The sequence below is a fragment of the Muntiacus reevesi genome, chromosome 8 (assembly GCF_963930625.1).
Source record: "Muntiacus reevesi chromosome 8, mMunRee1.1, whole genome shotgun sequence".
In the NCBI taxonomy this organism is placed as follows: Eukaryota; Metazoa; Chordata; class Mammalia; order Artiodactyla; family Cervidae; genus Muntiacus; species Muntiacus reevesi.
The window spans coordinates 67,404,184-67,430,915 of NC_089256.1; the positions used below are offsets into that span (position 1 = coordinate 67,404,184).

At 38.1% G+C, this 26,732-nt stretch overlaps 1 protein-coding gene across 5 annotated transcripts in view; it reads left to right on the forward strand.

The window, feature by feature from the left end:
* TBL1XR1 (TBL1X/Y related 1) overlaps positions 1-26,732 on the forward strand; it is a 168,783-nt gene that overhangs the window by 78,799 nt on the left and 63,252 nt on the right. For 4 of the 5 annotated variants that reach the window (XM_065942298.1, XM_065942297.1, XM_065942299.1 and 1 more), the window contains one exon: positions 7,267-7,341. The gene's annotated coding sequence lies outside the window, so the exon portion shown is untranslated. Of the gene's footprint in view, positions 1-7,266; positions 7,342-23,913; positions 24,031-26,732 lie in introns of all 5 variants that reach the window. The other variant, XM_065942301.1, reaches the window with a different exon arrangement.

Genomic DNA, 26,732 nt, shown 5'->3' on the forward strand with positions numbered 1-26,732 from the left:
GATTATACCAATTTAAAAAATACGAAGTCAGAGCAGTGAGTTCTTAAGCTTTTCCATATGTGAGGAAATACTCTTAGACACACGAGTGATCTTCTGAATCTTCATGACAGAAACGTAATATTTTAAATTTCTGAACCTAACATCTAATTAAATGTAAGTATATTTTTTCTTTTTGTGTCTAGAGTACTTCAGAATGACAGTTTTCATTTTAGTAATTATCTGCTGGCATGTTCTTAATTTTTTAAAAAGTTAAGCGTTTTCCTTTCTATTACAAACTGAAAGTTAAAGACTTCGTTTTGGAGTGTGATTGAGAGGCTCTGCCTCACTGTGTGTTCGTTATCACTGTGTGGTCACACTGGTCAAGATAGGTGTCATGTTCATGTGAACTTGTACCCACGGTACTCTTGCGTGTGTGCATGTATATAAAGCTCTTGCATCAGCTCACAGAAGACACAGCTGGATCTGCAGCGTGCAGCACGCAGCACAGCAGAATGTGAGTGGACAGCTGGTGCGCTGCACAGACGCTCGCAGCCAGGGGACAAGTGGGTGCTGGCATTCAGGCCACGCTCAGCCAAGCCATTTCCCTGGTATTGGGACTGTCTTCTCAGAAGAGAGACCTCCTTTTTACTTACGTGTATTCTTTTAAATGATTTGAATTCTGTGCCAGGCACTCTTTAGCAGTTTGTAAATATTAACGTACTCAGCTCTCACTTACGGTTACATTACAGGTGATGAGAAAATTGAGGCACTGAGGGTTAAGTGCCTTGTCTTGGGTCGTCTGGCTGTAGTTTCAGAGTGGTGTGTTTCCACAGTCAGGCCCTTAACCCTCCGTACTGTAATATGGCTTCTCTTTTTTCTAATTTGTCCTGCTGGAGTCCAATTTGTGCGAAGGTGCCACAGAGGTTATTGGTGGTCCTGATGGCATACCTGAAGGCTGAGTTGGAAGGAATTGGGCAGGACATGCTTAAAACACCATATCATATTCCACTGTAGTAATTTCCATGTCAAGTGAGAATCCAGATTTTGTTTAAAAGGTATAATTCCTGGTTTTGTGGTCTGTGTCTTTTTTCTCTGAGATGTCCTCATTATTATTGTCCTTGCTTTTCTAATTCACTTTTGGGGAGAAGAATTGAGTTTATCTTTTGTTTCTTTTGTTAATCTTAAAATCAAATTAATAAAACTTTTACTCAAAAGGGTATGTTTCCCACTCTTGTTCTTAGAATGAGAGAAGGACTCGTTTTGCATGCCAATATTATAGAAAGACGTGATTCCTCTGTGCCTTCCCCTCCCCCTCCCCGCATAGATGAATAGTTTGGCTAGTGAATTCCCCATCCTGCCCTTTGCTGCCACATAGTCCAGTGGTTCTCAGCGCCCATAGGAATCACCTGTAGGAGCTTTTAAATTCAACAGATGTGCAGATTCTATCCTAGACCAATTAAATCCAAGTGAAAGACCCTCTGTGTCACAAGTTAGAATCTGGAAAGGTATTTCTGTGGACAGTTAATCCAAGACCCAACATCCCTGGCAGAGCTGTTCCATTTCTGCTGGGAATGGATTATTTAGCAGAGTGATTTTTGTGTTGTCTAGCCTAATTACCTATTCAGATTCTTTGGCATCTTGAATCAAATATTCACCCCTTGGGAAGAGTAAGAAATCTAAGATCTTAGATCCTAGAGTAAGATCTAGGAATTATGTCAGTTTTTTACTTCTAACTTGTTCCATGTCACACACCTACTTGTGTGGTCTTAGGCAAATAGGGAAAGTGTGATTTTTTTCAGTCTCATTATTTCTCAGATCCTTATGCTATTTTATTGTCTCCATTTACCTTTTGCTTGTTTCTTCCCCTTAAGCTATTTTTTAAAAAGTGATTTAGCTGCTATCAGCTTTTTTAAAGAAAACAGCATCAAATCTGTCATATTTCTAAGGCATCGTAAGTTAACAGTTGCATCATTATTTTAGTGACTTTTTTTTTGTTTTTAGGAAAAGAAATTAGTTACAGTTACATAATGTTGATGTACTCAGTTTTTAAAAAGGTAATGGGCAATAATACTATATTTATTCAAAGGTAATGGGCAATAATACTATATTTATTCACACATTTTTGTATCACCTCTCTAGCATCAGAGCTTAAATTTGATTCTGAACCTTTTCTCATATTCAGATTCTCTACATTGAAAGTTAGTGGACTGAAAGCTTTTGATGAGTGGATGTTAGTGCCTAAAAAGAAACTTTACTTTTAATAACACTCGGAACTGCCCAAACCAAGCTTTAATTGAAAAATCTCTGTGGCTTACTATGAGTCTGTTGTTTTTATTGTCTTTAAATGGATTGCTTACTTTCTGACGGGCAAATTTTGGGGACCTTGAGTTTTTTTGTCTTCTGCTCAATAGTGGGTTTTTTGGTTTTTTTTTTTTTAAAATAAATTTAATATAAAATTGAACCACATGTGATACTGCCAGTGAGACTAACCTAACTGAAGTAGTAGTTGAATGACTAGACACAAGTGCATGTTTTTATATTTTTCTTTGCGTTTGTGGTCCTGCGTATTTCTTATTTTTAGAAAATTTGGGATCATAATAAAATTCATTTCCCCTAAATCACTTAAATAACAAAGCGAAGTGGAAATCAGAGGCAGTGATGGGTACGTTGTGTTTGCCCTAACTGCTCTGCCTTTGGGCCTGATCAGTTTTCTTCAGATAATCCTCTATCACAGCTCCTTCCCCCTTTTCACTAACTTCCTCTTTTGACTGTCCAGCTTATATCTGTGTGTGGTTCCCTGAGAAATGAGAATAGGGTGAGGAGAGTGAGGGACATAATGCTTTAGAGCTTTGATGAATGTATAGTGTGTTATTTGAGATTGCCATGTTGAAGAAGGCAGCTAACAAAGTCATTTTGTGTGAAATGGATCAGTGTAATTGAGAAGATTAAGTTGAAACTCTTTGATTTACAAATATATTCCTGTTTTAAAGGTTCTAGTTGGAGGTAATCACCGTTATTTATTGTGCTTTCAGTCTTGAGCTAAGCAGTTTAATTTTGACCTTTTTCTATGACTTTTCTGTTGTCCAGAAGTTCATTTAACAAAAATCTTTCTAAGAAGATTGATTATGGTAGGATTGATATATTTTTCTCTTAATTCTTGAGATTATTTCCCTGCAGTTCTCCAAATTTAAAAAATTCATTTGTAACTTTTATTTCTTAAAGATACCAGCTATTCATTCTTGCCTTTGTTACTGGTTACTGGTTTCTAGATTAGATTATGTCACTGCTATGAATTATAAGCAAAAATTTTTTTTAACTTTTTTTTAGGGGGAAGGTTCATAATCCATTAGCTTTTAAAAGACATTGATAAATCAAAGAGATTTGCCTCTGGAGAGATTGCAGGGTAGTATGTTTGAAGATCAGTCAAAATACACTGTTATGCTGTTATTTTATGGGATTTTTCATCTTAAAAATATCGTAATTATGTATAGATTGCTGCTGAATTAGCAGTGTCTGTTCCTATACTGAAAGCTTATTCTAAGATTAATACTTCGTTTATTTTAGGTAAAATGTTCTGAAATTTCGATTCTAAAAGCACAGCCCTGTAGATGTAATTAAAGCTTGCAAGCATTTATTTCATCACAAGAAGTGAAGCACATGGGTTTAGTTTATGTAGTACACTAAGTAGTTGATAGTTTTACAGATTTTATGATGTGGCTTATCATAGTTTTTTTTTATTTTAATGGCAAAAGGTCAACCTTTATTGACTTTCTTGGAAGTGATACTAAAATTATTGGTATAGCCAGGCTCTCCTAAGTATTAAAAACAAAACAAAGCAAAACTCACTGTTGAATTCTTCCTTGCCATTGTGATTTGTGTTGTAATTCCGTTCTACTGTGTTTTCTTCTCAAAAATGTATGTGCCTCTCCCTGCACCTATAGCTACTATGTAATTTTATCATCATATGTGTCCCACAAACTGTATGCTCAAGGCCCCGTTCTTAGTTCTGTGGTGGGACAGCACGGTGAGCAGATCAGTCCCTGGCCTGGGGAAGCCTGATAGGGGAGGCATGGGGAGAGCACGAGGCAATTCAGAGTTGTGGTAAGGGAGACACGCATTTCTCTCAAGTAGTCAGTGAGTAATCAAGGGAGGAAGCTGATTTGGGATGAAACTTGAAAGAAGAGATGGGCTAGGTTTGTGGGCAAAACCACAGGAGAAGGAGACTTCTGACAAAGTAATGGGCGCTGTCACGGCAGCCAGAGAGCGCAGAGCAGGGAGGGTGATCTGCTGCCCTGAGCGTGCAGGAGGTGGAGCAGGTGAGATGATAAGGGCAGGGGTTTAGGATACATAACGGTTTTGGTTTTTGGTGGTTTTAATATATATTTATCCTGTTGGATTATCTTAAATCGCCTTTGTTTGTTCAGTTCCTCAGTCCAACTATTTTTTTCAACCCCATGGACTTCTGCACACTAGGCTTCCCTATCCATCACTGTCTCCTGGAGCTTGCTCAAACTCATATCTGTTGAGTCGATGATGCCATCCCACCATCTCATCCTCTGTCACCCCTTCTCCTCCTGCCTTCAGTCTTTCCCAGAATCAGGTTCTTTTCCAGTGAGTTGGCTCTTCACATCAGATGGCCAGAGTATTGAAGCTTCAGCTTCAAGCATCAGTGCTTCTAATGAATATTCACTGTTGATTTCCCTCAGGATTGACTGGGTTTATCTCTAAGGGACTCTGAAAAATCTTCGCCAGCACCACCGTTTGAAAGGATCAATGAAAAGAATGCTTGCTGCTCAGAAGGAAAGCTATGACAAACCTAGACAATGTATTAAAAAGCAGAGACATCACTTTGCCGACAAAGGTCCATATAGCCAAGCTATATAGACATGTACAGATGTGAGAGTTGGACCATAAAGAAGACTGAACACTGGAGAACTGATGCTTTCAAAATTGGAAAATATTAATGCAGAAACCAAAATACAGCCCTAAGTATAATTTTTAAAAGTTTTTGGGAATTCCCTGGTGGTCCAGTGGTTAGGACTCTGTGGCTTCCACTGCAAGGGGCATAGGTTGGACCCCTGGTTGAGGAACTAAGATACCTGTTAATACACCATTTTCCATAGATTTATTTACCCTTCAACTCCTAGAATCAGATATTTAACCCCTTCAATATTAAATCACTCTTGTGGGCTTTTCCCATGAGGAGCTGTCACCTGATAAAAGCTAAATGAATGAATGAAGAAAAGAATGGAAGAGAAAATATATTTAGAGAAAACTGAGATTAGAGACCTCTGTGAGAATGATGAGAGGACTCACCACAAAAAAATTAAGGGGAGAGAACCAGGGAGGGGGAAGTAAGGACTAGCACAGGAATAATCTGATTTAGAATTTCCCAAAGGTACATGTGTGTAAGTTTGTGTGTTGCAGTGTACACATCCTAGTAGTGAAAGCTCTCCATTGAAGTACAGTGCTCAGTTACTTCATATATGCTCATTTTAGATTTTAAAAATTAAATGTTTTTAATGTTTGATACTGGGGTTCACTTGGCTGTGGTGTTAGAGAGTCATGTATAACGTATGATCCATAACAGTGTTCAGAGGGTTGGGAGTTCTGTGGAGAAATAGTGGCATACCCATTCACTCAGTCCATTTGGGAAAATTGCCATGTGTTTGGGCTTATTACTGTAAGTTTACTTGTGTTTGATTATATAGATTTGTGGATTATATTATTCAGTTTTAACCAAACCCCATAAAATAGACTAATAATGTGAAGATTCCTGCAAAGAAACAGCATATCGGAAACATGAACAAGAATAGGAAACAAGAAAATGGTAGGGTGGGTACTTAAACAGTTAGAATAAGCTTTCTACCTTCCCTGACCTAATCATTTTAGAAGGTGGATGAAAAAATTAGAGATTCTCAAGAAACACATTTGACATACAGTACTGATTTCACTGTTACTACTGATGAACCTACTGCTAAGGATCTAGAATGTTGTATGATGTTCAGTAGCAGGTATTAGTTGTTTATAAATAACTAGAATGACTGTATGCCAGTCTACCTAGCTTAGAGCTCAAAAATTCACGAAAACTTGTGTAGTAAAATAATTGATGTTCGTAATAAATGACACTGAGGTAGACAGAATTGCCTCACAGTAATCTAGTTTTTGTTCGGATTCAATCACGATGTCTATAGAACCTTTTCCCAATAGGTGTTAGTAAAGATCTGCTGAGTAGCTCAGTGTTACTTGTGCCAGAAAGCCTTGGGGCTCACTTGCCTGTCTTGAAGCACAAGAAGCTGGTGCAATATCATGTTGATATAACCATCTATAATTTCACTTATAAGTGTGTGGTGTATTTAATAAGTATTATTTTAATTCCTAGGTCTTCTTACAGCTCAGCTACCTGGAAGTTTTACAGTAGCACTGAAGTTACTTAGTGTGGCGTTGGAGTTAGTAATCAGCAAAAAGCGTTCCAGCCAATTGTAGATAAAATCAGAGAGGAGCGCATTTCAAGGGATTGCATTTTTTCTGCACATATTCGGTGTATTTGCCAGGTTATCTTTTTAGTGTTACTGACTTCACACTTGTTGGCGTGTGAAGAAAATCTCTTGCATGCCTTCATGTGGCATCGGCTTGCACTTTTCCAGAAAGGTGCGCTCTGCTTGCCCGTGGTGGGAGCGGCGCTGATTAGTGTCCCACCGAAAGCCGCCACTCTGAAAGGGCGTGTGAAAAACCGCTGTGTGTTTGCAGAAAATGGTCTTGAAAAATAATGTGCTGTGCCCCAGCATTTGAGAAGACTGGGTAAACTCTAGAATAGAAAGTCTGAAGAGATTTCCAGTATAGTACATTTTGACTGAAACCAGTCATGTATTTCTCTCAGTTATTAAACAGAATATGTAGCACAAAAGTTTGTACTGTTTTTCATGGCTCATGATGGTAGATTATGAACCTGCCTGCCATACTGGGCCCAGTAGTGGTAATATTTGCCTGAGTGGAGTTGAATGGTGGTGAGTGCCTTCTTTATGCAAATTCATCTCTTTTGAGCCTCATTTTGTTCGTTGTGTCAACTTTTTAGAAACGTAATGATTGAGTGCCTGCTGTGTACTACATGTTCAAAAGTTGCTCTTGTTTATGACTACAGTTGCTTAGGGAGAGAAAGATACTCTCTGGTGGGGGCCTTAAAGGCACAGAGATAGTATTTCCTTCCTGTAAAATTTGGAATGAGAAATCTTTTGAGCAGAATGTGTTTTAGGATGCACTGAATATTTTGCTTTCCTTTTTCCTCAGCATCAGCAACAGCAGCTTGTGATTGGCGGTACCAGATACTCAGTTGTACATCCCCACATCAATGCACTGCCAATGGTAAGAATTTCTCCTTTTTCTTTTGTCAGAGATTGTCTTAACTGCTCTTTTTATTATTCTTATATTTTAAGAACCTGTTAAGAATTTTTAAGTTTTCCACAATTGGGCAAAATTCATATGTTCCCAAACTGAAGAACTGTTTTTAAAAATACGTAATTTAAGGTACTTAGAAAATAATGTTTGATTATATATTTATTTTTTTAAGGCAGAACACTTGATTTGAAGATTTCCATTGTCTTTGCTGTGGTTATCAGAATGAGGAGTACTAAACTCAGGTTACAGTGGTCATAATAGCTCTTGTGTTTTTGCCCATCATTTACTGAAATAGTCATATCACATTTCTCGTAATATTTATAGTTAATGGGCGGTTAAATGGCTAAAATTCTCCCTGTCTTTAGTAAGTGGATAATTATTAAGAGAACCATTCTTATTTATTTAACAAGGTCGTTTAGAATCTTTTCTCTGTGGATTGAAAATCTGTCCACTGTGTGATACAGCCAAAGACCACTAGACTGTGGGAATTGGGATTCGCTCTCTGCTGCATGTGTCTTGTGTGACTTTTGGCAGAAGCACTGTTAAAAAGTTAGGTGATAGCATTGGACTAAGTTTCTAATGTTCATTCTAGCTAGGCTGAGTGATCGCATCACTGTTACTTAGAAATCAGAGTGATTTTTGCATTACAAAAAGTAATTCCTAACTTAAGTGGTATGGCTCTGTATTTGGGGGATCAGGAAATAGAATGAATTATGAATTTTTATTTATTTTTTTAAGAATTAATGTCTTACAACAATGTTTTCTATAGTACATTATCAAAACTTAATTATTTTTACTTAATCACATTTTCATTTTAAATATTAAATCGGGGAGCTATAGAAACTGATTAAGTTTTATGGAACTTGGTGGGAAATTATAGATGCATCTGTCTGAAATAAAAAGTACTAAAATTAACTAGAACCAGAATGAGAGAGTGTGATATGAAAGTTATCTGTGAAAATATTTCTAGGAAATGATTCATTTTAAAGATGGACTTGTCAGTGTGTTAGATTTCCTTTGCCTAAACTATCTTCTATATTCTCACTGCTGATGAGAAAATGACCTCTCCCCATCTCCAATCTCCCTTCTCCCTTTCTCCTTCCCCTCAGCAAGTAAAGGGGAATGTTGGGGGAAAAAAGGATTTTTGTTCTGTCTCTACCTAGCACGAAGGATGACATGGTCCTTCATTCATATTTGAAATATTTATGGGTTCTTTATGGTACTTGGGTGATTCATTAACCATCATTAAATCTGCTGTTACATCCTCTGGAGCACTGCAGTTTCTCACATAAACAGCTCATCAAGCATTTTGAGTAACTAACTGTTTTGTTTGAAGTTCACTTTTGAAACCTGGCATTTTTCTTGGTTGTTGGAGTCTTAGCTTTTTGTGGCATGTCTTCCCCAAGAAATAAGTTGCACAGACCTGTTGGATGTCTGAGAGCCACTTGTGATGCTACTGGTTCTCTCTTCTAAGTGCCTACCTTCAAGTGACTTTGTAAAGTACCTCTCACATAGGCTGTTTGTTGTTTTGTTTTGTTTGGGAAGCAGCTTGTAGACTGTATTTTAAATTCAGTTATCTCAAGCACATTTGCCAATTTTTTTAAAAATCCCTGAAGTCATTTTTAAAGTCATTTTTATGTATGGCTTATGCTTTACTTCTTTTTATCCTTCTAATACGTTTGGCTTGATTACATCCTTATGCCTCTCTTTCCCTTGAATTTTTTTTTAAATAAATCAGTAGTTAGATTTATAAGATTAATTCAGGTTTTTCTGCATAATTTGGGGATGGGGATAGAGTGACAGAAGCCATACATAGTGAAGCATAAGCTATAAGTAGCAATCAAATGTAATATATGAATTTTGTTGTTAATTTGTAAAAGTTCAAATTAAAATGATATATGGTGATACTAAGAAATTATTGTCATCACCTTACACTACCCCAAAACCAAATAAACCAACCCCCTAACCCTCACAACAGCCAAAAACTGTCACAGGAAAGAAAGTAACAAGTACAGCAAGAACTCAAGGAGATCAAACCAGTCAATCCTAAAGGAAATCAGTCCTGAATATTCATTAGAAGGACTGATGCTGAAGCCGAAGCTCTAATACTTTGGCCACCTGATGTGAAGAGCTGACTCATTAGAAAAGACCCTGATGTTGGGAAAGATTGAAGGCAGGAGGAGAAGGATGAGATGGTTGGATGGCATCACCGACTAGATGGACATGAGTTGGAGCAAGTTCTGGGAGCTGGTGATGGACAGGCAAGCCTGGCGTGCTACAGTCCATGGAGTCACAAAGTGTTGGACATGACTGAGCAACTGGACTGAGGGTGACAGAACATATTGTAGGGGGTACTAAGTAATTTAAGGAAAAGCCTCTAATATTGATTTGTCTCTGTTCGTGACCATTGATGGTCATTACCTAGATCACCTCCATTATTTATTATCTGTAATGTTTCTATAAAAAGAAACTTCCCTCATTAGGTATTTGGTTACTCTGTGGCACAGTTTGCACAGAAAAGGCATACCAGATTCTTGATTCTTCCCTTGATTTACCAGTTTTCTGTATCTGTAGCTCTATTCCTGCTTTGTACATAAGTTTATCTACCAATTTTTAAAGTGCTAAGTTGTTTCCTAGAATGCTGGGAAAAGTAGACCAGAAAAAACTCTTACAAAAAGTGTCTCTCTGAGCTTGTGAATTTAAATAATTTGATTTTTTACTGCATTGTAGTTTTTATCCTTGGGATGCTTAGATTGTCTTAGCCTAGGGAGCCCTTTTAAGTTGACTTCTGAGCGTTTTTGATAGGTCTCTGACCCCTGCTTTGTTACGTGACAAGGTGTTCCTGAGCTCATCTTCTGTGTGTCCTTCCTCAGCCCTCACCTCAGCTGTGTCTCCAGAAAGCCCAGTTCCTTTTAGTGAGAAGCAGTATGTAGGCCACAGTTTTGTGCTGAGGGCATTTGTTGTTTTCTGGATATCTATCTGGTGTGTCTGTGATACATCTGGTATAAATTTTGGATTTTAATTTTTCAAGCTTAAATTCTTTGATTTCAATATTGCCATCCTTTCTCATGCTGACAAATGTCTTTTTCTAATGGTATTTATGTAAGCTTGTTTCTTTTGTAACTTTATATTGCATATTAGTATAATGCTATATATGTATTTAACATGTGCAAAACATACTAAAACCATAAAATAAAGTGTGTAAGATACAAATATGTAAATATATAAAATAAAACATTGTACATAGTATAATTTTTATATTTATAAATAATATTTATATATCTAAACCATTACCACCAATATGATTACTGAAAACTGCAATTTTAAATTTTTTTTTCCTTTTGCCCATTATCCCACTGGGGTTTACATTCAAAGTAAATCCACTTATATGATTTTTCCACCAACTTGGTCAGAATCAGGTCCATTTGTTTGATTTTATTTTTAATTCTTAGCATTTAAAAATACTGATTTAATCTTGTTTATAATTTTATGTAAAACACTGATATTACTTCAAAATGAAGTATGTACTTAGTTTCTTCTCCTTATAGGTAACCAAGTTTAGCTAGGTTGCTATTTTTAAAAATATAAATAAACCTGTGTGAGTCTGTGTATGTGGGTGTGTGGGTCTGTAGACACACACACACACACACACACATACACACACACGTGTTTTGTATGTACAAGTAGAAGACAGGCTCAGTAACACCTTGTCATATAACAAAGCAGGGAAGCTATCAGAGACCAGAGTCCTATCAGAAACGCTCAGAAGTCAACTTAAACGTTCTGTATAGTTCTGTATAGACGGCAGCAGAACGTTTTGGAGACCAGTGTATGGAATTAGCCCGCTGTTTTTTTGATAGCTGAGTAGTAGTTCATCACCTAGATGTAGCTTAGCTGTTTCGTGAATGAGAGCTTTAGGTATGAGCATAAATGTTCGTGTAATTTTGAGGCAGCTTGCCAAATTCTCTTCCTCAGGCTTTCTGCCATTCTGTTTTTCCCAGTACTGTGTGAGGGTGCCTGTCTCCCACTTGTAAACAGTATGTAGTCAGAACCTTTTGGCCACATGCATACTTTATCTCATAGTTGGAATATGGTGTCTCAGTTTAGTTCTCATTTGCATCTGACGTGCTTTAGAGCAGTTTGTGTGTTTTTTTCCTTTGAACTCTTCCGAAGATAAATTCTCATTTTCAATAAAAGACTATCCATTTTGTCGACCAGTCCCTTTAGGCCTTCTCTCGTCTCTTTTTTTCTAATTCTCCAGTCATCCCACAGCTTGTAAAACTTAATTTGGTTTAACAAGATTTTCCTACTAAGAATAGAACCTCACTGACCAGTTGTCAGGTTTGATTTCTGTAGAATCAGACCTTTGATTATAACCATTTTATTTGAAAGCTCAACCCAGAAAGTTCCTGTGAGAGAATAAGAAAAGGAAGATGAGACCAGTACAGGATACAGGTTAATGTTTTAGGCAATTGGGACAGTGTCTTGTTGGGACCTTTGGAAGCCAGTGTAGGTCACGCCCCTTAGTTCTTCCACTCAGTGGTCACGAAAGGGGCACTTTGTCCAACAACTCCATTCCTTACTGGTGGAGTTATGCTTTGGAAAGGGCAAGACATCAGCTCCTTAGTGCTCTCCCCTGACCTAACTGTGGCCAGAGGTGACCTTCAGGTGTTTGCAGTAAGAAGGTGCCTACGCCCTAAGGAAAACAGTGATCAAGGCTTGTGGCCTGGGCACTGCCAGTGCCCGTGGACTGTTGTGTCAGTGATATTCTAGTCTACTTGCAGCTACGTTTCTCAGTGTAAATTAATCTCATTCATAAATTGCCCTACTGTGTTTTGTTAACATCTATTCTCCTAGAACTTGATTGTCCTAAGAGAACTGATAAAAGTAAATTGTGACTTGCTCAACTGAGGATAAGACCCCAGAGTTGTAACCTTTTTGAGAGGTAACTCCCAAAAGCAGTGTGATGTGTATTGAGGAGCTAACAATCTGTTCCTTTTTATTCTCCACTTCTCAAGAATATCATCTATGAAATAATTTGTTCTGTTCACTGTAGAAAAGTTCATTATTATTTTCATCTACTATCGTGATTTTGAACTGGATTAGTAAATGTGAAGCATGAATGGTACTGCCATATAGACAGGATGTGTGAAGTATTCATTTTATTTTGGTGGAGAATTTATGTCCCTGGAGAACTAATTTTCAGATCAATAGTAAGAGTTACAGTGAAAAACTCTCTTAGTTTTGTGGATTTTTTTTTCTTCCCCTTTGAATGGATGGAACTGAAAATAATAGCTACAGGCTGAATCTCTTTCAGAAGCGTCTGTGCCTTTGCATGTGTCTGAGCAGGTATCCCTTTGAAAAACGTATGGTTGATTTTCTGTAAAAGCAAAACAAATGATAAACTCAGAAAAGCAGAGCACATGCCCATTGGAGTTGTATTTTTTAATAAGATTCTTTTTGATGTGGACCATTTTTAAACTCTTTATTGAATTTGTTATACTATTGTTACACTCTTTTGACTGCAAGATATGTGGGGTCTTATCTCCCTGACCAGGGATGCCCCCCTTGCTTTGGAAGGCAAAATCTTAACCACTGGGCCACCAGGGAAGTCCCTGGAGTTGGGTTTAACTGAATGCCTTCGTCTTTACCATTCGATTTGTTGTGTGTTATGTGATGTGAGGCTGATATGCCTGACCAAAATGAAACCTGAGTGATTGTGGTATCATTTAGAAGGCAAAGAAAGTGTAGATTCTTACATGGATTTAATCCTTATATTAATAGTAGTAGTTGACTTGTTACGGTGGAATAGTTAAACTTGTTATGGTGAGTAGCCGTATGGTGTAATAATTAAACTTGTTATGGTGAGTAGCAACTTAAAAATTGATCTCCATACGTCATATAATCTTGGCCTCTGTTCTACAATTTCTTAGTATGGGGTACCATGCAACCAAAAATAAAGTCTGGCTCTCTTTATGTCTCAAGGAGCCCAAAATAAAGTGAGCAAGGACTTACACCCACATAAAGGGATGAATATTTAATGGAATAATGTTAAAACAAAAGGTGTTCTGTCATTGATTATTTTCTGGGTCTATTTTTAAGTTTTTCCAACTTCTCACACTGACTATACTATGTTAAACTCAGTCTTAATAGGATCTGATACATCTAGGATTGGGCTGTGCCGTGTTTTGCTCACTCAGTCTTGTCTGACCTTTTGCGACCCTTTGGACAGCAGCCCACTAGGCTCTTCTGTCCATGGAATTCTCCCGGCAAGAATATGGGAGTGGATTGCCAATTTCTTCTCCCAAAGATCTTCCCTATCCGGAGATCAAACCTGCATCTCCTGATTAGAATTGGGCTCCTGGTCTAATACTAGCAATATAGCCAAATTTGAGACTACAAACCTTATTTCATGGATGTATTGAAGCCATTTGAAATTTTCTTTTCCTTGCTTTCTTCCATCAATCTATCCACCTTTCCAGGGCATAATACTGCTTTTTTAAAACATTTGAGTTTTAGTTTTTTGTCCAAAGAAAAAACTAACATACTGAAGTTTGAGAGGTAAAAGACAGAAACTGCCAAATTTAACAGATGCTGTTTGTTGTCTTCTTCACGTTCTGTCCTTTTCTGCAAGCTAGTTAATTTCAGTCATATCTTTTGATGTTTCTCCTGATTCTTTTAAACGGAATTTCTTCACAACATCTATTTGTCTCCTATGCTATGATTACTATTTCCTCCTGTCGGGAGGATGTTTTTTAAAAAAGCTGTTGATGTTCTTATTTTTCTACCTACTCTATATAAAAAAACCATCTCACTTGACATTCATTTCCAGTTAAATTTTAGTGGAATCATGTGAGTTCATTGTAATCTGATATTTTTTAAAAATGACTAAATATAGGGGTTTATGAGTGTAGAACAAATCACAGAGAGATATTTTAAATATGTAGGAGACACCAAGACATTTTGATTAGCTTACAGTTTTTTGACACATTAAAAAATGTAAATTAAAATCAGACCAACAATGGAAAGATGAGTGAGTGTTCTGAAAGAGAGTAGATAGATATTTAAATATCTGTGTAACTGTAAGGCTGTTACCATCTCTGTTTTATAGATGAGGAAACCATTTTTCCTGTTCATAATGGCTTAGATAATAAATTGCAAAGTCTGAAGTCTGAACCAAGTCTTTTCCCACAGTTTTTCCCTCTCTTTAGAGAACATGTCTGTATTTCTGTTCTGAGATGGAAATGATAGTGACTGTGGCATGATGGAATTGGAGTGGAACTCTGGGTTGTCACAGAGATTGTGTGTTGCCTCTTATATTACATGAGGGACAGTTAAGGAATGAAATTGTTGGAGAGGCTTTTAAAAAAAATTATATTTGCATTTGCAAATTTTCTTAAGCTTTTTGTTATTTTCTGGCTTCCCTTGTGGCTCAGCTGGTAAAGAACCCGCCTGCAATGTGGGAGACCTGGGTTCAATCTCTGGGTTAGGAAGATCCCCTGGAGAAGGGAAAGGCTACCCACCTCAGTATTCAGGCCTGGAGAATTCCAAGGACTGTATATATAGTTCATGGGGTTGCAAAGAGTCAGGCAGGACTGAGCGACTTTACTTGTTTCTGACAGGGCAAATTGTTGTTTTCATTGGAAGGGGGGATTTGATATTTTGCCTGAAACTTCAGAAGCTAAGTATCACAGTAAAGCATCTAAATTGAATATTGTGTACTTTTTAAACACATTTTGTGTTTCCTTCACCAATCTTTTAATTCATTTGATGGAGGAATGCTTTTGTTTCATAAAGTCTTTTAATGTATTCCTTGTACACTTTCTCCCCTCAGTTGCAAATAGGATAGGATAAGCAGTGGTTTTTCATAGAAATAGATAGTTAATTTATTTATTTTGAAATGATCCATAAGTCATTTGTCTACTTCTCCGCGCCCCCCCCCCCCCCCCTTTTATTGAAGTTTCTACCTGTAGTAGGGATGGAAATTTATTTCAAAACCAGGCTTTCTCTGATTGGTCCTTCTGCCCGTAACAGAACAGATCTCATAACCATCAGTGGTAGACTGGGGGTGTGTGTGTGTGTGTGGTAGACTCTGGGTGTGTGTGTGTGTGTCCTTCTGCTTTCTCTGATTGGTCCTTCTGCCCGTATTGGTCTGGGGTGTGTGTGTGTGTGTGTGGTAGACTCTGTGTGTCCTTCTGCTTTCTCTGATTGGTCCTTCTGCCCGTATTGGTCTGGGGGGGGGTGTGTGTGTGTGTGTGTGTCCTTCTGCTTTCTCTGATTGGTCCTTCTGCCCGTATTGGTCTGGGGGGGGGTGTGTGTGTGTGTGTGTGTCCTTCTGCTTTCTCTGATTGGTCCTTCTGCCCGTATTGGTCTGGGGGGGGTGTGTGTGTGTGTGTGTGTCCTTCTGCTTTCTCTGATTGGTCCTTCTGCCTGTATTGGTCTGGGGGGTGTGTGTGTGTGTGTGGTAGACTCTGTGTGTCCTTCTGCTTTCTCTGATTGGTCCTTCTGCCTGTAACAGAACAGATCTCATAACAGAACAGATCTCATAACCATCAGTGGTAGACTCTGGGGTGTGTGTGTGTGTGTGTGTGTGTGTGTGTTAGACTCTGGGGGGGTGTGTGTGTGTCCTTCTGCTTTCTCTGATTGGTTCTTCTGCCCGTAACAGAACAGATCTCATAACCATCAGTGGTAGACTCTGGGGGGTGGGTGTGTGGAGGTGTGTGTGTGTGTGTGTGTGTGTGTGTGGTAGACTCTGGGTGTGTGTGTGTGTGTCCTTCTGCTTTCTCTGATTGGTCCTTCTGCCCGTAGTGTGTTTGTGTGTCCTTCTGCTTTCTCTGATCGGTCCTTCTGCCCGTAACAGAACAGATCTCATAACCATCAGTGGTAGACTCTGGGGGGGGGGGGTGTGTGTGTGTGTGTGTGTTAGACTCTGGGTGGGTGTGGGTGTGTCCTTCTGCTTTCTCTGATTGGTCCTTCTGCCCGTATTGGTCCTTCTGCCCGTAACAGAACAGATCTCATAACCATCAGTGGTAGACTCGGGGGTGTGTGTGTGTGTGTGTGTGTGTGTGTGTGTGTGTGTGTGTGTGTGTGTGTCTCCTTCTGCCTGTAACAGAACAGATCTCATAACCATCAGTGGTAGACTCTGGGGGTGGGTGGGTGTGTGTGTGTGTGTCTGTGTGTCTGTGTGTCCTTCTGCCTGTAACAGAACAGATCTCATAACCATCAGTGGTAGACTCGGGTGTGTGTGGGTGTGGGTGTGGGTGTGTCCTTCTGCCTGTAACAGAACAGATCTCATAACCATCAGTGGTAGACTCGGGGTGGGTGTGTGTGTGGTAAACTCGGGATATGTGTGTGTGTGGTAGACTCAGGGTGTGTGTGTGTGGGGGGGGTAGACTCGGGGTGTGTGTGTGTGGGTAGACTCGGGGTGTGTGTGTGTGTGTGGTAGACTCGGGGTGTGTGTGTGGGGGGGTAGACTCGAGGGGTGTGTGTGTATGTGGTAGACTCGGGGTGTGTGTGTGTGGGGGGGTAGACTCGAGGGGTGTGTGTGTGTGTGTGTGTGGCAGACAGATAACTCAGGAGACACCCTGGCCTTGCGTGTGTGTGTGTGTGTGTGTGGCAGACAGATAACTCAGGAGACACCCTGGCCTTGTTTGCTCTATCTCACGTCCCCCTGCCCTCCCACCCCCACGTCTGCACCTGCATTGGGTACTGTGGTAGCCACCATGATGTGTAACTATTGAGCACTTGAAAAAATGACTAGTTGTAATTCACATATTCTGTAAATATAAAATGTACACTGGATTTTGAAGAGATATTTTTGTTTGTTTTTTAAGTGAAATCTTAGTCTTGCATGGATTTCAAGAGATGATATTGTTTGACTTACAATTTCCATTCGCTATAGAACAAGAACAGGTCATTCCTTTATTGACATGCATGTTTGGATGTATTGGATTAAATTAAAATAGACTATTAGAATCAATTGCTACCTTAAAATTTTTTTCTCATGAGGCTACTAGAAACTGACAAACCTTTGGTTAGCATTGTATGTCTGTTGACAATGTTCTATACCTTGCTGATCACAGCTACCTGATTTAAAGCATCTTTAAAGGTTCTCCTTGTCGGCCAGAAACAAGTCATTAGAGCAGTGAGAACCTTCAGGAGCCCTGCGAACACAGCGCTGGAAGCGGTGCAGGGGATGTGGGCTGCTGTCTGCAGCCCGCGTGCCGTCTCAGCGCCAAAGCGCCCTCCCCTGGGGCCGCACACCCGCCCAGCTCTGCTGGCGGTGCGGAAATCCACAGAAAAACCCGAATGGATAACAACGAAAGCAGTGTTGGAACAGTGGGAAATAGCAATTTTGCTCGGGAAGCTTTTGGGAGATGTTGTTTACCGTAATCTACCTGAAGTTGGGGCAAAATTGAACAGACCAAGGAGTCTGGTGCTTTGGAAAGTGTGAAAGCTGCTAGTGAACTCTATTCTCCTCTGTTAGGAAAAGTAACTGAAATTAATAAAGTTCCAGCAGAAAATCCAGGACTTGTCAACAGATCTTATTATGAAGATGGTTAGCTAATCAGAATGAGACTCAGGAACACTTTAGAATGAGATGAGTGAGTGAAGAAGCATATGAGAAATACATGCAATCTATTGGGAAATGAAAATGGAACCCCTAAGTAAACTAGTTTGAAACAACTTAAAAAAAAATTAGGATCTGAGGAAACTGGAATGACTATCAGAAAGTTCCTAAAATTAGGTCATGGGACTACATTACAAAGCTTAAGTTGTCATTATTCATTTGTAAAATGAGGACCTAAATGTTAGAGAAGGGATGCTAATCACTTAGTTTTGGTAGAGCACTATAAGTTGAACCAAACCCCCTCATTTGTATTTGAGTTTTCTTTTAATCTATGTCATACAAATTTTATAGAATTTGAATATTCTTCAGAGGTGAATCATGAGTGCTTTCACAGGACCTAAAGACGAGATAGAAAAATAAGAATTAAAGCATCTTTATCAGTTTCCCTGGTGGCTCCGACAGTAAAGAATCTATCTGCCAATGCAGGAGACTTGAGTTGGATCCCGGGGTCAGGAAGAGCCCCTGGAGAAGGAAATGGCAACCCACTCCAGTATTCTTGCTTGGAGAATCCCATAGGCAAGAGGAGCATGGTGGGCTACAGGCCATGGGGTCACAAGGAGCTGGGCACGAATGAGCGACTGACATGTTGAAAGCTTCTTTGCTAGAGATCTCTAGGTTTTTTCCCCCTCCACTACAGTTAAGAGCTAAAGATACAGACTGTCAGGAGAATTTTCTTTTATTAAAATTAGACTTTTATTCTCATCTATTTATGTTATTCTCTTATTCAGTGTTTGCTCTCCTTTGTGTATACTTACTTCCTTGTGAAATCACTTTTCCCTTGATTTTTCAGTTATAAAGTTTCCATGTGGTGGTTCTTATATTTTCTACTTACGAGTTTTTACCATCATTTCAAGTGCCCACCCTTACTCTATGGAGAATGGACTATTAAAATAGCTGCCTTATCTTTGATAATTCTCACCTCTAGATCATCTTGAGACTGACACTTGTTCCTGCCTTTTTCTTTGAGATTTTCTTGATTCTTTGTATGTTGAGTAACTTTTGTATTGTATCCTCTCAGGAGATTATTATTATTCTGTTTGAAACCAGACAGGTCCAGACTGAACTTTCTGTGTCATGGACAGTGGCCCCACTGTGAGTTCAGTGTTCAAAGCCTTTATTCTGCTGCTTTGTACCTTACGTGCACACCTCAGGCTCAGTGTGGGACCCTGACAATAGCTCCTATCTTCAGTTCTCAAAGCCTTTGCCTATTTGAGTATGTTTTGCACACACATCTTTGGATGAACTTAGAACTTGTGTTGGTTCGTATACAGAATTACAGGATCCAGCTCCCAGAGGCCTCTCTTTCTGGTTTAGTTGAGCTACTTTGGTTGAAAGGGACTAGCCCAGTCAGGGTCTTAAGAGAGATAAACATGGGAAAGGGGGATTATGTCAATTGCAGTTTTGAATATGTGCGCTTTAAGAATAGTAGCGGGTTAGAATTACCAAAAATGGAGTCGTGGCTCCTGTCAGACAAATCGTCCCACAGGTAGTGACAGCCATCTCTGGACAACATATGGAAAAAAGTATGAGAGCATTGTAGAGCGAACAAGTAGAAATAGAAACTGGGTTGGAGTGGCCGTGGGTGAGTTTCCCACGTTGACGGCGTTCTGCCTGAGGGCAGGGTCCTCTGGGGTGGTCTGCAGTTTTAACCTGGCTTGAGGAATCGGACAGCTGAGAACCGCCACAGCGCTGCAGAGCAGTGGAGCCAGAGGGGGAAGGGGGGGAGAGTCTGAGAGACGAGAGCACCTCAGAGGTCGAGGACCAGATCCGGGGCGACCCCTAAACTTGGGAAGAGTTCGGGTATCAGCAAGAGAATAGGTAAACTGGGCTTTTTTGTATCACAGAGTGTTACTGACAGTTGAAGGAGAGAACTGTTGGTGCCTGAAGCAGTTTGTACCAAACTCTAACACATGCTGAGTGAATGTAGTCTCACACGAAACGGGACATAACGTGTGACTCCTTCCTTACACGGTGTACTGAGAACAGGCAAGGATCTGTTGTGTATTGGGGCCGGGGCGGGACAAAGATAGTTACTGTTGGGGAAAAAATGATTGCCAGGGCTTAGAAACGGAAACATGGCTGCTGGGAACAAGAATTAAGTAAGAAAAGGCATGTGGGGACTTCCTAGGGTGACGGTAGTGTCCTGTTAGGGATTTGAGTTACTCGAGTGTGTGCATTTGTCAAAGCTCATTGAATAGTGCACCCGTACATACCTGTTGTAGTTTGCACGAATTCTTTCTTTAAAAGAAAAGTTGTACTAAATACTCTATTATAGTTAATGATAGGCAGTTTGAAGTATGTATGGGTTTATGTGAACGAAGTTTACTGATAGCTGTCTTTTTTGAAGTGCCTCAGAAGTTAAGATTAGTTAATGCTGCTGCTGCTGCTGAGTCACGTCAGTCGTGTCCGACTCTGTGCGACCCCACAGACGGCAGCCCACCAAGCTCCCCCGTCCCTGGGATTCTCCAGGCAAGAACACTGGAGTGGGTTCCCATTTCCTTCTCCAGTGCATGAAAGTGAAAAGTGAAAGTGAAGTCGCTCAGTCGTGTCCGACTCTTCGCGACCCCATGGACTGCAGCCCGCCAGGCTCCTCCGTCCGCGGGATTTTCCAGGCAAGAATACTGGAGTGGGTTGCCATTGCCTTCTCCGAAGATTAGTTAATAGACGTGGGTAAAACAAATAGAAGAAAGCATTAATTTTAAAGTCTTAGTGATGGCTGTGTGAATGTTCTTTGTACATTTCTTTGAGTTTTTCTGAAGGTTTGAAATTTTCATCATGAAATGTTATGAAAGATACTAGTAGGCAGTACATCTCTGCTGTTAGTTTGTTTTTGGTGACTTTCATAAAAATTGGTATTTCTTTAAATTTGAAAATATTTTAAAGAATTTATTAGTGACATTTTTCTGCCTATGCATTGAGCTCTGAACTGTTTAGGGTGTAGAAAAATAGAAGTAGAAATAAACAAAGTAAGTGGAAAGACAAAACGTATACACACAATAATTTGAAGACTTCAGAGTGATAGAGCAAAATCTCACGAAGATAGATCATTTATAATAGTGTGATCAGAGTCAAATGTGAATAGTGGGAAATGGAATCACTGGGGTTGCTTATTTTGAGCAAGTTTTGAAAGTGCTCATAGAGGAAACTTTTAGATTCTCTTTCTCTTCTTTTAATTGGCCAATTGTTGATTGCAAAGTATGACTTAGGGCACATTTATTAGTGTGTTGTATTCATTCTTCAGCAGAGGAATGCTGCATGATTTTAATGCTAGAAATTGTTAGCCAGATTGAATGATGAGGATTTATTTTTAAAAATCTGTATTTTAGGAAAATGGTAATTGTGTGTTAATAAGTTGTTCTATTAAAAAACAGATGATCATAGTTGCTGAATTTTGTAATTCTTTTATAAAGAATTTATAATTCTTTTGAGAGATGAGTATAGTGATGTTACAAATATTAATATACTATCCAGTATTAAGTATAAGCATTCTAAGCTACTTGTTCATTCTTTATCCTCAACTTACTCTTAGGAAATCTATTCTGATAGACTGAATTTTTTTAGGTATAAAAGTGGATAAAGATGAGAGAAAAATGAAATACTGAAATATAAATGAATTGTGAGATTTTTTTAGTCATTAGTTTGATCATCTGTTTCTTTCTGTTGACAGTTTTTCTTCCCTTCTTCTTCTTTGAACAAGATTAAGAACTTATTAAATACATTTACATTTTAGAAAACAAAAGGTTATATATAATTAATTTATATATATATATATATTTATATTTATGTATGTCTGTATATATGGCTTGTTAGTTTCTAGTGACCAGAAATAGATTTGGGCTTATTTTTGGTCTTTTGACTTTTTAATCTTTCCAGTTGTATTGCAATTAAAAAAAGGGACCATTTCCATTATAACTTTCTTAAAGCAAATATGCTGCAAAAATACAAACAGACGAAAAGCAAATGTGCTGCTGTTTTGTGTGTAGCTTTAGCAATTTATAATTGTTCCTAGAATTTTGTATTATTGATACCTAAATGAAGCATTTTGGTCTTTGAGAAAATTGTACTGTATACTGACTTACACAAGTGTTAGGAAGAATTAGAAATGTGTTTCTGTTCTACAGATAGAAATTTAGTGAGGAAAAATCCAGTGGACTTCCTGCCACATACCAACTGGTTAATCAAACATCAAATTTTCATTTAACCCCTGATCTTGGTACCAAGAGAATAGTGTTTTCTGCAGTACAACCAGTTCTGAATTTTTGAGGAGCTGGTTTACATCTGTATGATAGTGGCTAAAAATAATGCTGCTTATAGTATCCTATCACTAGTAATTATAATAAAACTAGTAGTTTTATTATTAGTAAGTAGGCTTAATGTTTAAGTGTCTCTGAAAAAAGTCATGGAGGAAGGGGGAAATAAGGTAGTTTGAGTAAATTGCTGAAAACAGCTTTTGCGCAGAAGAGTGCACCAAAGAATGCTTTCCACATCCATACTGATATCTGCTGTATGCAGTTAGGTGTACGTTTATTTTAGTCAGCTCAATAGGATTATAAGTCAAAATACCTACATTAAAATAGAAAATATTTTTAATGTGAAGGAAAGTTTGGGCAGATGGATATCACAACTGTTTTAAGACTAGCCAAGAACAGATTTCATTACCGTCAAGGATGCTTTGTTTTTGCCTTTGTTTCTACTAGCCAGAGAAAAATTTTATTAGTGATTCTGAGTAACATATTAGGTGCTGTATTGCCAGTGTGAAATGTTCAAGTGAATGATTAATGGAATTGTGTGTATGCCAAGTTATTTTATAATCACTAGGTGATTTGCATAAAGTAAGCTTTAAAAACAAATTTTTCATAGACTATTTCATTATATCTTTGTATATTTTAGAAGATATATGTTAAATCCTTTAAAAGGATAGATTTTTGATATTAATAGTTTCCTGATTGTAGATATATGTTTATTGGTCCTCGTATAGCTAGAGTTTTAAAAATCTGCCAGGTGAGATTCATAGTATTAACATAAATGAAAAGTAAAGGTAAACTATAGCATGAAAGGATCTATGAACTTAAAAAATTTATTAGACCCTAGACCAGTCAGTTAATTACCTGTATTTAGGAAATTGCCATTAGGAAACCACAAGTTTTTGAGGCACCAGAGCCTTTCCATTATTTGTTACTGATATATAGAAGCTTGATTTCTTTTAGTGTAGAAAACTTAAACAAAAAATACTCTTTTCTTTATATTTCTGTTTGTCACTAGTGGTTAAAAAAAGGCATTTATTTCAGTTAACCTTGTTGTCAAAAGCAGTCAGGTTCTATTTTGAGAGCTAACAAGAAAAATATTATGCATAGGGAAGGTACACTCATTAACAAAGAAGGGTGTCGTAAGCATAATTATTGTTCTGTTACAAGTAAAAGTAATTGTCTAATTTACTCATCATTTTTTTGTCATTTTACACTTTGTTCAGTTACTTAATTGAGAATTGAGATCAGTTATGAGGCATTTTATTTATACTGTTTTTAAGATTCACTTGGGCAGTCTCATTGGCTAAAGGTGAATTGCTTTTTTGAGGTCATAATTTGGTCACTCATTCCTAATCTGGTTTAGATAATAAGGTAACTTAACTAAGGCAGGTATATTGTAAAAATTTTAAGAGTTACGAAATCTTTAAAGTTACGATTTTATATCGTAAAAATCTACTTAAAAGTTATGAAAAGATTGCTTACAGCAGTTCAAAATTTATGAAAATCATTTTCATCCCTGTTCCACCTGCTGTTTGCAGTGTTAACCTCACTGCTAACAGAAGTCCTACCTTTTACTGCTTCTTCCTGTGCTCGTCTATAGACTCACTGTTAAAGCCAGAAGAGCCCTTTCAGGTTATCTAATTCAGCACCCTCATTTTCCAGATGAGGAGACTGAGGCCTTGGACTAGAACAGAAGTCTCCTGACTGAGTCCAGGACTCTTTCTGTTACGTCATGCTGCCCGATGTTTGCTTGTGGAACTCGGCAACATCACATACGGGGTGAGCTTTTTTGTTGTTGTTAAACGAACGCACGAAGTGGTTTGCTGCTCTCATCAGGTGGTGGCGTCATTCTTAACTTTCATTTTTCTTTTTTTACCCATACCTATTTTAATCCACAATATAGCCCAATTACCCATGGACTTATTTTGCTGCTACTACTTCTTGGCATTTGACCATTATTTTTGAGAGTTAAACTCTTAGAAACGTGTTTTCTTATCCATAACCACAGTAGCCTTATCAGGCGTTATAGCAACAGTAGATTGAAATTCTTACAAGGATGACTTAGGGAATCTTAAATTTAGATTTAAAAAGTGAGTTATAAGTAGATAAGTACAAGAGTGTGTATATGAGATCTAAGAGCAGATGTGATACCAAATATGAGAGCAATCTTTTTGTGAAATAACAAAATCCCAAAAAATATTAGCCAACAGTGTGGCATGATTGCTATAAAATGCCTTATCCTGTGAACTCATGGATTTAGATTCATTTGTGTTTTAGATTATCGTTTTCTGTGTAGATACTCATAATGTCCTGATTTTGGCTAGTGAGAGCCTCTTCAGGTTGGTACCTATGTCGTTTGGATAAGACCTTAGAAGTTCTAAGTAGCTGTCTTGCTTTTTGGTTTGACACAGTGTCAGTAGGTTTGTGTGGTTTTCTAAGGTAACTCAAGGACTTTTAAGTTCTTGTAATAAGGTCAAGATTTATAAGTTTCTGTAGGACCAAAGTATCATTTCTACTAACTCATTCATTAATAAACACTGTCCATCATTAATTTTGCTTTTTGTAAAAGTAGGAGATCTTTCAGCTTAAACAAAATCGGTGTGCTTCTCTTGTGTATATATTTAAAATCTCTTGTTTCATATCACTGAAATAACCATGATGTTAACCTCGAGAATTTTGGGTTAACTAAAGCACTAATGCTCAGCTATGAATGTTGGATAAATTTGGATTGGACAGGATACTGCCATCACAGTTACACCTTACATCACTTACATATGTATAATATGTTTATGTCATTGGAACATATGTATATTACTAGAACACACACACACATATATATGTTACTTGAATTCTTTGCCTGTTTAGCTGTTTATTTGCAATTTTAAAGGGCCCCTGTCCAGTTAACTAAATGTATTTCAGGTGAACTAAATCAGAAGTCCAGAGATACTATGTGACCGTAGTTTTCCTGAAAGGATTATCTGTGGGCAGGATTGTAGATGTTTTATTTTGACAAGGGCATAGTACATAAATTGCGCTTTGATTGTTTCTTAGGCATCAGGGCTAGCTTTAATGACTTCTGGAGGGGTGTGTGTGTGTATATTGTTGCTCAGTCTTGTCCAACTTTTTGTGACCCCATGGACTGCAGCACGCCAGGTTCCTCCATCCTCCGCTGTCTTCTGGAATTTGCTCAAATTCTTGTCCATTGAGTCAGTAATGCTAATCTAACCATCTTATCTGCTGCTGCCCCCTCTCCTGTTGCCTTCAATCTTTCTTAGCATCAGGATCTTTTTCCAGTGAGTCAGCTCTTCACATCAGGTGGCCAGAGTATTAGAGCTTCATTTTCAATCCTTCCAGTGAATATTCAGAGTTGATTTTCTCTAGGATTGACTGGTTTGATCTTCTTGTTGTTTATAGCTATTATGTGCTAGAATGTATAGACTGCCTTTTAAATGCTTGTAATTTGATAGTGACTGAAAAATATGCATAATATAAAATGATAGAATAACAATGTTAACATGTAAATTATAAATTGGTTTTCATGCACTTGTACTACCTGTGAGGTTTTTAGAGTAGATTTTATTTCTATTTTACAGAATAAGAAACTGGGGCTTAGGGTAGTTAAATGACTTGATTTAATGCTTTAATGTCAAAAACAATAACATTTGAAAGAAAATACAAATACTCTTAATTTCTAACCTAAAAACTTTTTTTTTTTTTTTTTTTTTATTTAACTACTGCCCAACTTTGAAAATGGTTTTTCTAAAACTGTGCTTCACGGGTACAGGAGGAAAGGAGGAAACACATTTAATGTTGACATTTGAATAGTCTTCATAAGGAGATGACATTTGAGGAATAGGAAAAATTTTAACACTTGTAGTTGGAACAAAGAGCTTAAAAAGCATAAGTGGGAATTAGGGGTTTGTTAGAGTATTTTTTACTCACTTGAATGTAGAGTAGATTCAGAGAAGATGCTGTACAGTCAGATGGATACTTCAAGATCATACACTGGAGAAAGAGAACTTAAATGCTTCTGTAAACAATTTAGAGTGAATGTGGAAGCTAATAGGTAGTCATACATACATATGATATAATCAGCATTATATTTTATGTGTAGATGTCAGAAGATAGTATGAAGAGACTTGGAAGTCATTGAGGGTATTGCACTGGTACAGGTGATAGGTACTGCAAAAAGGAAGGCATGGCTGAAAGGGGTGTTTTAAAGGTAAGAGATAGCAGGTAGAAGCTGAGATAGAAAATTGAATGCAAAAAAAATACTGAAATTTAAATTGTAGTGAATTACAGAATTAGTAGTAGTTATGGAGGAGAAACATTTTGGGAAGTATAGGGCATAAGTTGCCTCCAGTAATGCTAAGTGATGATAACTGAAAGGACATAGATATTTGTGCTTAGTCAGCTGGAATTAGGATTCCTAGGTGGCTTGAGGTAAAGAATCTGTCTGCCAGTGTAGGAGATGTGGATTT